At 45.7% G+C, this 12,108-nt stretch overlaps 1 protein-coding gene across 3 annotated transcripts in view; it reads left to right on the forward strand.

Moving 5' to 3' along the window:
- LOC108022014 (homeobox protein cut) overlaps positions 1-12,108 on the forward strand; it is a 73,613-nt gene that overhangs the window by 18,377 nt on the left and 43,128 nt on the right. The window contains exon 1 of one of the 3 annotated variants that reach the window (XM_044093461.2): positions 9,693-9,712. The exons of the other annotated variants lie outside the window; for them this stretch is intronic. The gene's annotated coding sequence lies outside the window, so the exon portion shown is untranslated. Of the gene's footprint in view, positions 1-9,692; positions 9,713-12,108 lie in introns of those variants that run through there. 3 annotated transcript variants of the gene reach the window in all.

Below are 12,108 nucleotides of genomic sequence, written 5' to 3' on the forward strand. Positions count from 1 at the left end.
AAGTATGTAGGTGGCTTTGCTTAGGCTTAAATTGAACTGATCAATGAGCTGATTATTAGCATTTGGCATGTGGGCTTCGGTACATGTTGATTATGTTATTAGTTTCTTTGTTTCCCATTATAATGGCTTTGCATGTGGGGATTTGATTAATTTTAATATATGTTGGTCTACTTAGTACAAGCTTTAATTGTACCAAGTTTCCCATCACTAGCGCCGCCAGAAGCCAAGTTACTTGGGTTAGTTCGCCAGCGGGTGACAATAGAGCGTGCAGCCGGAGACTTCCGCAATGCCCGCAGCCCAAAGCTGTCGGAACTGGAAAGATTTGCAGCTATTATTGATGGACCGGGCCGGAGCTTAAGCCTAAGTCAAGTCCCAGCCTCATAGCCACTCAAGTAGCCGAGTTACGTGAGGTTGCGGCACGCGGGGCAGGGCCAGGAAGTGGGGAAGTGAAGATAGGGAGCATAAAAATCATCAAATAGCGCTGGCAGAGGGCAATTTATTGCCATGTACACGGCCAAAGCTATTCAGAGAAGTGCTCCAGCCATTCTGGATGGTATATAGCATGCACACAAATATCTATGGCCCTGTATATGCATGGCTATGTATGGATTGCTGGTCATGTATATATACGATATATATATAGAAAATGGCAAAAATCCTGCGCGCGCTCGAAAAGAAATAAATTCCCTTATATTTTTTTTATTTCTTATATGCCGCGATTGCTTTTTCTTCTGCTCCAACTTTGTTTTTCTTTTATTTTTCCTCGTTCTTCTTCTCCTCCTTTTTTTTTGTTGTTGTTTTTTCTTTTTTTGTACATATATTTTCCTCCCGATTTTCATTTCTGCTAACGCGCGCAATCAAGAACAGGAGCCACACACACACACACACACACCCGCCCGCAGAGTGAGAAAGAGAGCGAGTCGAACTCCTAGGACCTCCCAAAGACCCCAAAGCCCCTACCCAATTTCCTCCCATTTTTCCTGTCTTTTCTTTCGCTTCGAGTTTCTCTTGATTTTATTCCATTTTTTTCCCCACCCCCCCACCTCCCCCTGCTGCTCCCCGCCGCAGCTCTTCCTTTTCCACATATCGGGAAATATCCTTGAATCGGAATGTACGGCTCCTCCCCCAGTCAACCCCCTGCAGCCGTCGTGCACATACCGCCCAAGCCAACCCCCCGAAAGCTGGCAATCATCCCTACCGAACAAAAATCTATACACGTCAGAAAGAAAGAAAGAAAACGAAACCCGAAAGTGAAGATGGAATGAAATAAAGCAGCAGCCCTGAGGGGGGAGGGGGTGCTGGTCGTAGGGGTGGCTTCGGTTCGGTCTGGAGGTGGATAGAAAAAAAAAAATAAAAATAAAAAAATAAAAAAAAACTGTAGGGAGCGCATAAAAATTGGCAGCAGTTTGGGGCAGACAGCATCGCAGACAAGTAAACTTTTTTACGCCACCCCCTCGAACACCCGCACACACACACACACACACAGACGGGCAAAGAGACAGCAGCTGAAGCTGAAGCCATCGTCTCGGCCAAAACGACAAATGTGAAAGGACATTGTCGTCGTCGTCGTCGTCGTCGTCATCATCATCGTCGTTTGTGTAGTCCTCGGCAGGACCCAGAGCTTCCTCTTCCCTCCAGCTCCTCCATCCCCCCCCCCCCCCCCCCCCATCACCTCGTTATTACGAGGAGTACGAAGGACGACGCCTGCACTGGGTATAGGATGTCCTCCGCCCTCTCCGCCCCCGTCCATGTCCTCGTCCATGTCCGTTCTGTTCAGTTCAGTCCTGAGTGCGTCGACACTGACTCCCCGAAAGACCCTACCCCATGGCAAACCTCCCTCCCCCCCCACATAAAACTCCCATCCCAAAAAAAGGAAAACCTTGCGGGTATCCCTCTTGAGTCTGGGGATGGGTCTCTCAGTACAACGCCTTCTTTTTGGCCATGGGGATAAAAGAGGAATTTGTCTCTCGTGTGTGTGTGTGTGTGTGTGTGGGGTGGGGGGTGAGGGAATTCTTGGGCAATCGGAAACCAATCGGAATCGGTAATCGGAAATCTTGGGAGGAAACGAAAATCTCTTGAGAACTCTGGCACTTGCACATAAGTGCAGAGAATGCAGCCGAGGAGACCAAGCCGAAGCATGAGGTGGTTACTATTACTCTCATATTGGTTATTAGGAAGGTTAGATCATTATGCATAATGTATCATTATGCCACATATTTGGGAACCTTTGGTAGAAGCGTTTCAATACAAGCCCCCTTACAATGAAACAGTCGGGTGTATTTGCCCCAACAACAACAACAAATCGACACCCAAACTAACAACAACAAGTGGTGAACGTGTACATATGTACCAACCTATATGGCCAACTATAAGCGACAAACGAAGCGAGTCCTTTCTCATTTTTTACTTGTCCTCCCAAGTGTGCTGGCTAGTGTGTGTGTGTGTGTGTGTGTGCTGGGAGGGATCTATGTACGAGGCCAGCCCCTTAGAGTGCCCCTCCCGAAGGCCCCAGCCCTGAGTTGGCATTTTCGTACGTTTCGTTTCGATTCGTTTTACTCGGTATTTATCGACCAATGATATTGGAAATATGTCAGAGATGCGCACAAGGCGCCAGCACTTGCTGCGCTTGGACCCCCTGATTTTTGTGTGAACTCCAGGGGGCGTCGGAATAGGGATATGTGCTTTGCACCAGCAAATATCTCGTATACCAACCCCTACCAATGCATCAATATCGAATGCTGCATCAAAAGCAGCTTTAGTGCGGCTGCACTTCGTTTTAAGTGTGGCTGCACTTCGTTTTGCACCTCTTCCTTGTGCCTCTGTCTGTGTGAGCATCGCTCCGGCAGCGCCTGTCGTTTACCGTTTTATTTGGCTTGTGTGCCATTTTGATTGGAAAATCGTACGCAATTGGAAATTTTTGCCATTGGCCGAGAGTTCAATACACACAGACACACCGATGGGGGAGCGCGGGCAGCGCTGCCTCGGCCGGCGTCGCTGCCTGGGGTTGGATGTTATGGAAAATCAATCAGTGAAAAAAAGAAATAAACAAAAAATCCGCCAGAGAGCGAGTGCGAAAGGGAGAGCAGGCGAGGATGGCACGGGGCGAGAGCGGTGAGAGCTCTCGCTCTCTCTCTTTCCCTCTCCTGCTCCCTCTCTAAATTGCAACGAAGAAACTGCAGGGGCAACAACAACAGTTATTTATTTGGTTTTTTGCTTGATTTTTTACCAGAGAGTGTGAGTGAGAGAGAACACTCAAAATAAGGCTCAATACGCAGCGAATCATTGAGTGAAACTGCCATCGTGAGAGAGAGCCTGGCGGCGGGAGCGAGGGAGAAGGAGGATGCGGCGCGGCGGAGAGCGAGTGAGAGAGAGAAAGAGGGCGAGCGAGCGAGCGAGCGAGAGCAGTTCGGTTCAATGTGTGTTCGATAACCCAGAGCAAAGCAAATGAATGAAAGCAACGGTATAGGAAGCGTAGTAGTGTCGCCGAGGGGGTGGTGGCGGCGCACATTTCGCCTGCAGTTGAGTCCGTTTTTCGAGAGGGTCTCTCCCTCTCACGCTCTCGCTCGCTCAGCTGCCTCGCTGTCTCTCTGTCTGGCACGTGTGTGTGAGTGTGCGGACATCGACTGCGTCGCCGTCATCATGAACATCATATATAGATAGATTTTTAACAAACCTGATTGGACGTTATTGACTGGCGCACACACACACCGGCGCCCGGCCGACGATTCGTTCGCTCTGCCTGACTGGCTTCGAAAATCCACACATGTGTGTGAGTGCATGTGTGTGTGAGTGTATGTGTGTGTGTGTGCCAGCTATCGACAAGCGAACCGAAAACCGAAAAAGGTGGAGGGGCCAATGGACGAGCGGTTCGAACCCCACACGATAACACATTTCGATTGCCGATTGCCAGTCCGATTGCCCTGCGATCTCCGGCATGCCATCGCTCTGATTCACGATCGATAACTGGTTTATGTGCACTTCTGCTCGCGCGATAAGCCAGTTCTCCCCTGTGATTCATAAATCAAGCGATTTTTATTTAATTTCCATGCCATGGACCAAAGCGCTTTGGGTATTTCGCTTCTTGGCACTTTAGTTTTCGATAGTAGGCGCTCTTATCGCCCCTTTGACTAAGGCAATTTCTTTAAATTGCCCAAATATGCCAGATTAGCGAGTATTTCATTTCTTAAACACTGCCCTGCCCGGCCAAATAAGCGAATTACAGATTATTCGAAGCCCAAATACTTGGTATTTACGTATGATTAAATACTATTACTAATGCCGCAAAGCGTTTCATCAACAGTATGTGTTGGGTTGAAGTTTTCTTGGTAATTCAGAAGAGTATCAGTAGTTCGGTAGCACTTGAAGATCACATGGAGTGTTCAGTAGGAAAAAATCGAAATATTTTTAGCACCAGTTAAAAGTTGTAAGAGCTTATATCTGCACTTAAAATGAGTTCCCAACCTTGTGCCTTAGGAATACCTCACTTGGGCAGGCCAAGCAGCGTTTAGAGGACACCTGGAGTTGCCGGGCTAATGGGGAGCCCAGTTCCTTGGGTTATAATGCGAACCAAGCCGCTTTCCTCGCCACCCAATTGGCGCATTTCTTTGCCCTGCTCAAATTCGACACTAAATGGCCCCGGCCAGGTCCTCCCCGAGTTTCATCTGGCCAGCTCCAGCCGAAGCCGAGTTACTTGGGGTCAACTACTGTGGGCATACGTCAGCTACCCCTGCCTCCCCATGTATGTACTACGTGCTGCGCTGCGTGTGTGTGTGTGTGAGTGCCTGTGCGGTGAAAACCAATCACAAGTGGGGCCCGAAAGGCGTTGCCGATATGTATTGAAAGCAATCCATACATATATACACGGTGTGCGGTGTGCGGTGGGTATCTCTCGCTGTGCGAGTGTGTTTATGTGCGAAAGGTTAACAGCTTTTCGTTGTCGCTGGCTGCGCTGCCAGCGGCTCTGCTCTGCCCTTTTTCCCCTGCTCTTCTCCGCTCCCTACACACACACACACACGCACACTCACCCTGGATTCGTCCAATCGAATTCAATTGACGCACAAATTTTTATGTGCGGAAAAAAGGAAAGCGAGGGAGACAGCACAAAAAAAAAAAGAGCGGAAAGTGCTCCTTCTCAGTCGCCCGGCCACCCTCCCCGGGCTGCCAATACACGACATCCGTCCAATCACCCAAAAACCAACCCCCCAGAACTCTACACCCACTGCTACCAACCTCCCCCCCCCCCCCACATAAAGCGAACCGAACCGAACCGAAACTGAAACCAATCCAATTTGGTATTGCCCGTATGGGTTCCTTTTTTTCGAACCTCCCCCCCATCGCCCCCCAGTGGCTTTTGGAAAAAGGTCCTCTCTGGCTCAGCACTTGCTGTCCCTTTCTATCTTGGCACCCGAACTCGAAAACCGAAGCTTTAGCGTCAGAAATAAAAAAAAGTGAGTGTAAAAAAAGAACACACAAAAAACCAATGAGCGGGGGGGGGGGGGGACTTACTACCAGACAGCCATAAAACACAAGGAAGAAGCAGCATTGGGTAAGGGAAAAAAAAAATTCACAAGGCGCCACTTTCACTCGACTCAATGCCGAACCTCGTTGAAGCCTTAAAGCTGCCCAAGGAATATTGTCAACCAAGGGCCACCCAAAAAACAGAAAGAGTGGGAGAGCGTGCCAGGCAGACCAGAGCAAGGGAGAGAGCGAGAGAGCGCACGAGTGAATTTCTACACTAGGGTGGTTCGGTAGCAAAAAAAAAAAAAAAAAATGCGAAAAAAACCGAAACGTAACTGAGAAAAAGGAGCGAAATACATACGAACATCGATTTCGATTGGGAAGCCATCAACAGCTAAGGTCCCCGAAGCGGGAGGCTGCCGCCCACCCCCCTCAGCACTACGCCCTTCGAGAGGGGCTTCGTGCGCTTCGTTTTTCGGTTCGGCTTCGTTTCCCTGTCGATGGCGATGTCGCTCTCTCTCAGCGCCCTTAAAGCTTCGGTTTTTTTTTTCTTTATTATTATTATTTTTTCTCTTTTTTTTTGGATACCAACCCCCTACAACCCCTACTTTTTGTGCGTTTTGGGGCATTGAATTGGGGTGGAGATTGGGTTTTCGGGGGTTTGGGTTGACAAGTTCCCAAAGGCGCCCAACCAGCGTGGGGGGGGGGGGGGTGGCTGTGGATGGTTAACGTCAATATATATTATATACATGTGTAGGGAGCCGAGGAAAAAAGAACGAGGGGGGATGAGGAGGAAAAAAGGAGAAGAAGCAGGAATGTAATCAAGTGCACACACACACAGAGACAGCAGAGCACGTGTGTGTGTGTGTGTGTGTGTGTTGGTGGAAGCCTTGTTGTTGTCAAGTGGCGAGTGGAAAAAATAGTAGCATGCTTTTAGGTGCTAAGCAGCGCACTCAACGAGCGGTAAGGAGGAAAAGCAGGTGTAAAGAAGGAGTTGGGAAGGGGTAGGGAAGCGCTTGGGAAGGGGTAGGGAAGCGCTTGGGAAGCGGTTGGGAAGCAGGTGGTCCTGCGTGCGTGTGCGTTATTTATGTCATTATTGAATATGCGTTCGAGGCGCAGCCAACCCAAATCCAGCCCGCTTAGACATGTGTATACCATATCTTATGGATACAGCATCGGCTTATGTACTCAGGACACACAGACACGCATCCTTATGCCATGCGTTTTTACGCTTATTCGATTTTATTCGAGTGCTGGCAACTACAGATACAGATACATCTACAGGCCAAGCTACGGATAGAGCTACGTGTGTGTGTGTGTGTGTAGCGACAGAGACAGATACAAATACAGATACATTCGTTGGAGCATCAGGATTTGCTGGATGCTGAGGCTTCCACCTCCTTCCGACCCCCCACCCCCCATTTTTGCCATTTCCATTCGCATTTCCACTGCCATTCGAGCTTCAGCTGGCTCCGATTTCTTTTCACTTGGCGGATTTTTCTTCCCTTCGCTTCGCATTTCCCATTTCCCATTTCCTTCATTTCTTTTCGTTTCGTTTCGATTTTTTGCAGATCTTTTTCCTTATTTTTTCCTTTGGCACTTGTGCTCCGCCCCGTTTTATTGTAGGGATTTCGCTTGATACATATAGATATATAGATGGGCCACGTACATATATCAGTACGCTCGTTTATGTATTCCCTCGATTGTGGCGCACAGATAGAGGCGATATATAGGATTTTTTGCTCCTTTGCCCCGGCTGCATGTCATTTCGATTCGGTTTTTCATTTACATTTTTTTATTTTTTATCGTTCCGCCAACTTGACATATCATACGATAATCTCTGGCTTTAAGAGGCCAGCCACAGGGGAAAATAATGGCGTTTAAATCATCTTTTTAGTGCCGCTCTCGGCTCTGAAACACCTTTGGTCGCTGGAAAACCTCCAGACGTCAAGAGCAAATACGCCAAGTAGCTCAAGGTTTCCACTTTTCACACTTAACTAACCAACTGACGCCATTGCCTAATCACGCCGCCTAATTTATATAGCCCTGTGTCTATATGTATGTGTGGCCGATTTCTTACAAATCACTATATGATGGCCGTATAGCCCTGCCATAAATCTTTCAACATGTTTAGACAACAACTAAACAATTTATGACGATTGTCTCCGCCATGCGGGTGAATCTCTAGCCGTAGCTGTAGCTGTATCTGTATCTGTATCTCTAGCTGTGGCTGTATCTGAATCTCTTGCGTGGAATTGGGATGTGTGTGCGCGACTATATGGCCGCCGATTAACTGATATCACGGCTATGGCTATATCTATGGCTATATCTCGTGCTCGTCAGCCAGATATGACTGCCACTTCTGCCTGAATTGCCTTTGGGGGGCTTATCTGGCTGGCACCCTCGTCCCAGTCCCCAGTCGCCATTCGCTTTTGTTGTAATTTGCTTTTATTTATACACCTATTTGTTTGTCCACTAAGCACAGCGGGCAGATATATACTATATACTATATACGCTTGGTACATAGCGCTTATATACCAGGGGCAGATAAGGCGCAGATCTTATCTAGCGAGCGGGGCGGTACAGTGCCGCCTCGCATCTGCACCTTCGGCCAATAGACGACGCTCCGCTTGACTGACTTGATTACGTCTCTATATAAATATGGCAGCTATATGTCTGGGTATCTTGGGCACACATTCGACTCCGGCTTTATCTGGCGACCGTACGTATGTGCCTTTATCTTTGGCAATACTTAAACATTGCTACACGAAATGTATGGCCTTTATAACACCTGATCCCCGGGTACCGGGTACCGGGCCGCTGCTGGGCCACAAATAAAATTGATAAAAACAAAAAAAGGAAGAAGGCAACAACAACAGGAATTTAATTGTATAATTATGATGATGATGATGTATTTGCCTAGAAATTGTTGCTCTTCTTTGGCTTTATCCAACTAATGCCACAAGCACACACAGCTTCAGTAGCCGCCTTGTGATTATTTTATTTCGCTCGGCTCGTTGCCTTTTCTTTTTGGGAGCTTTAGATTTGATTTTATTTTGTCGTTTATCACAAAATGCTGCGGCCATTGCGTGTGTGGATATATAAACACACACACTCACATGGGTATTTATATGGATTTGATATATATATATGTATATATACGTATTTATGTGGGTACTTGTCCGTATGTCTCGGTGGGCTCGAGTTTTTTCGCGCTCAGAATATTTTGTCCAGTGAATTATCTACATCAGTTGTTAATTGCTATTTGACGCGTTATATCGGCTACCGACGTATTCCGACTTGGTTTCGGTTCCCAAGTGCTTCCCAGCGACGTTGTGTTTCCACCCAAAGGGTTTCGATAAGTTATACCGATCGATTTCGTTGCCCTATTGATTGGTGATCAGTGGGTATGAATATTTGAGCTGTATTCTTTCTTTTATTTTGTGAATTTCCAAGATTCCGGAAGCTGATACAGCTTCGTTCGGAGAAATACCAGACCAACAATATATCGATCACTTTGGCTTGGAGAAGGAAGTGCCAAGTGATTCATTAGCTGTACACTTTTTCTCCAAGGAAACACAAGATACCATTGTAGATTTAATAAAATGATGTTACCTAACCTTGATCTCAGGTTGGTACAGTGTACATTAGTGAGTGATTCAGTACCAGTTATTCACTTTTCATGGTTTGGTCAACGATGTAAGTTTGGTCAATGATTAACAAGGCTTAGTATCAGGAAGTATTTCTTCTTGAAAATGATATTGAAAGCTTAGTAATTTAACGCTTGGTTAATGATGTGAAATACAATAACTCAATATCAAGAAGAATTTATTCTTGAAAATGATATTGATGATGAGCTTAAGATTAAGTAGAATTTCTTCTTGAAAATGGTATTGTTGATATATCTACGTATGAACTCAAGATCAAGAAGTATTTATTCTTGAAAATGATATTGATATATTTATGCATGAACTTAAGATCAAGAATTATTTCTTCTTGAAATTCGATTGATGATATTTTTACCTGTAAACTTAAGATCAAGAGGTATTTATTCTTGAAAATTCTCTTGATGATATCTTTACATGTAAACTAAAGATTGAGTAGAATTTCTTCTTGAAAATTGATGATATATTTATATATGAGCTTAAGATTAAGTAGAATTTCTTCTTGAAAAAGATAACTTTAAAACTAATAATATGTGTATTTCTTCTTATTGCAGGTAATATACCCACTTCTTTGCGCTCATTCTGAATTCGTAAGTTTTTGCCTGGATTTTTTTTCGGCCAGACTCTGTGCTCCACTTAAGGCGGTGAGCAAACTAATGATGTTTGTCGCGACTGGCTTTATAATGATAGCTACACACACACATGCGATTGGGGTCCTGTTTTCAGATTTCTCCTGCTCTCTTTTTTTCCTGCATGTATATATATCTTTTCTCTGCCTTCGAGCCGCATTTCATTCATTTGCGTTTCATTCATGTCGCTGCTGCTGCTGCTGCTCCATCCTCCTGCAACAAAATATGTCAAAACTTGTCTCGTCTGTCTGCCATTAGCAGCGGCAACAACAGCAACAGCAACAGCAACAGCACGGCAGCAACATCGCAGACACACCAGCAACATCTCGCCCACACAAAGTGGGCGCAACGGCAACATCATCATGCTCATTACGGGATGATCATCAATTTGCGGACCAGTTTTTGGGCTTTGGGGTTTCTGTTTTTTTCCCCCTTTTTTTTCAAGGTACGCGGGGTAACTTCACCTTAAATGTAATTTATGTTGCCGGTTCACAATAGACTGATCCTCGCACCGAAAGAGTTAGCACACGACTTGATTGCAGCTACTGTGCAAGAAGTGCTTCATTCATAAGGGAAAATAAGGAAAAAAATAAGGAAAAAATAAGGAAAAAATAAGGAAAAAAATAAGGAAAAAATCTGGAAAGACCCCCTCTGCCCCCCTTATTGAACGCCCCCAGTGCGTCGCCTTCATTATATGCAAATTTCAATTATTTGCACAAATCAGACGCTCAAGATCTGCCAAGATCCCAGCCACGACGACCAGGCATTATTATCAATCCCCCGCAAAATGCGAAAGGCCCCAGAGGCGAGCGAAAATATTGTTCAATTTCGCTCTTCGCCGCGCTTCTTCTTGGTCTTTATCGGAGCAAACAGGAAGAGCCATAATATAATTTATTGTATTAATGCTGTCCCGCATAACGTCAGCATCATCATCATCATCGCCGTCCTCATCGACGACATCATCAACGACATCATCAACGACATCATTATCGCCATCAGAGCCCGTTCAATGGGCAGCATTTCATTGATACCCTTCGTATATCGCATGCTCACATATATTGTATTTGCCCGGCTCTCTTGTATTATTATTAATTTAAACATAAACATGGATTTCCTGTTTGCCCTTGTCGATATGCAAAAACCAAAAAAAAAAGAAAGAAAGAAAGAAGAATTGCCTCAGCCTTTGAGCGATTCTTTGTGGGGCTTTTTGTTTTTCGGCATACAAAATGCTTTCGATCGAATTTCACATTTTGTCTGGAGGAAATTAAATTAAGCCTTCGCCTCGTTTCGGTTTTTGTCGTATTCCTCTTTTTTTTTTTTTTTCATTTTTTTGCTCTTTGTTGGGAAGATCATCATTAAGCATTCAGCCATTGAATGCGTGGGAGCATTCGATTTTAATTTTGATTTTGATTTCGCATTGAAGGTCAGGCCAAGCGCTGAAGAATTGATAAAAAAGAGGGAAGAGACTGGAGGAAGTGGGAAAAGAGTGTCAAATTAAAGGGAAGATTTAGTCCTAAATCTACATTTCTAGGGGTTAAAGTTGGAGATTTTAGAAAGCACCTGAAAGATAGTTTTTAAAAGGTTCGGAATCTTATAGCTATAAAAATCTTGAAATAATTTTGTAGATTTAAATAACATTTGAAAGTGATAGTACTTGGATAAAAAATCTTTTAAGACTCGGAATATTGTATAATTGGTTCCCTGCTAACACCTGGAAGTTATACATAGTATCATTAACCCCTGTCAATCATCCTTATGAACCTCAGCTTGACATTGAAAAGTCATAGGCCTCGGCTGCTCCCCAAAAAGCAACGAACTGGGAAATCGCCCAGCCCCCTTTTTGCGAAAATTCGCGCAACCTGCGCATGTTGTTGACATTGTGGACAATGTGTGTGTGTGTGTGTGTGTGTGTGGGGGGGGGGGGGGGTGTGAAAAGTGGGGTGATGGGTGGTGACATCTCCCAGTGGCCACTGCAATTGACACAATTTCGCAGGGAGACAAGGCCGACCGGCAGTCAGTCGGCTGGCTGGCTGGCATTGACCAAAAGGCACTCGCAGTCGCACTCGCACTCGCAGTCCAGCACAGCACAGCACGTGGCCAGCCCGTCACAGTATGGGTTAATATCTGTGTGCCTCTGTGTATCTGTGCGATGTGCAAATGATACACTCGCACACACAGATACGCACAGTCACCGCAGCATACACATGCAATTGATTTGTACTTTGGGGTCAGAAGCATACCAAACATGCCAACGCAAAATGCCGAGCAACAGTTTGTCTTTCTCCCCGGCAGTCCCCGAGCCCCCAAAACCCCCCTTCGGCCCCACACCCAGGCACACACAATGTTGTGCGTAAAAA

Source organism: Drosophila biarmipes, chromosome X (assembly GCF_025231255.1).
Source record: "Drosophila biarmipes strain raj3 chromosome X, RU_DBia_V1.1, whole genome shotgun sequence".
NCBI classification, from domain to species: Eukaryota; Metazoa; Arthropoda; class Insecta; order Diptera; family Drosophilidae; genus Drosophila; species Drosophila biarmipes.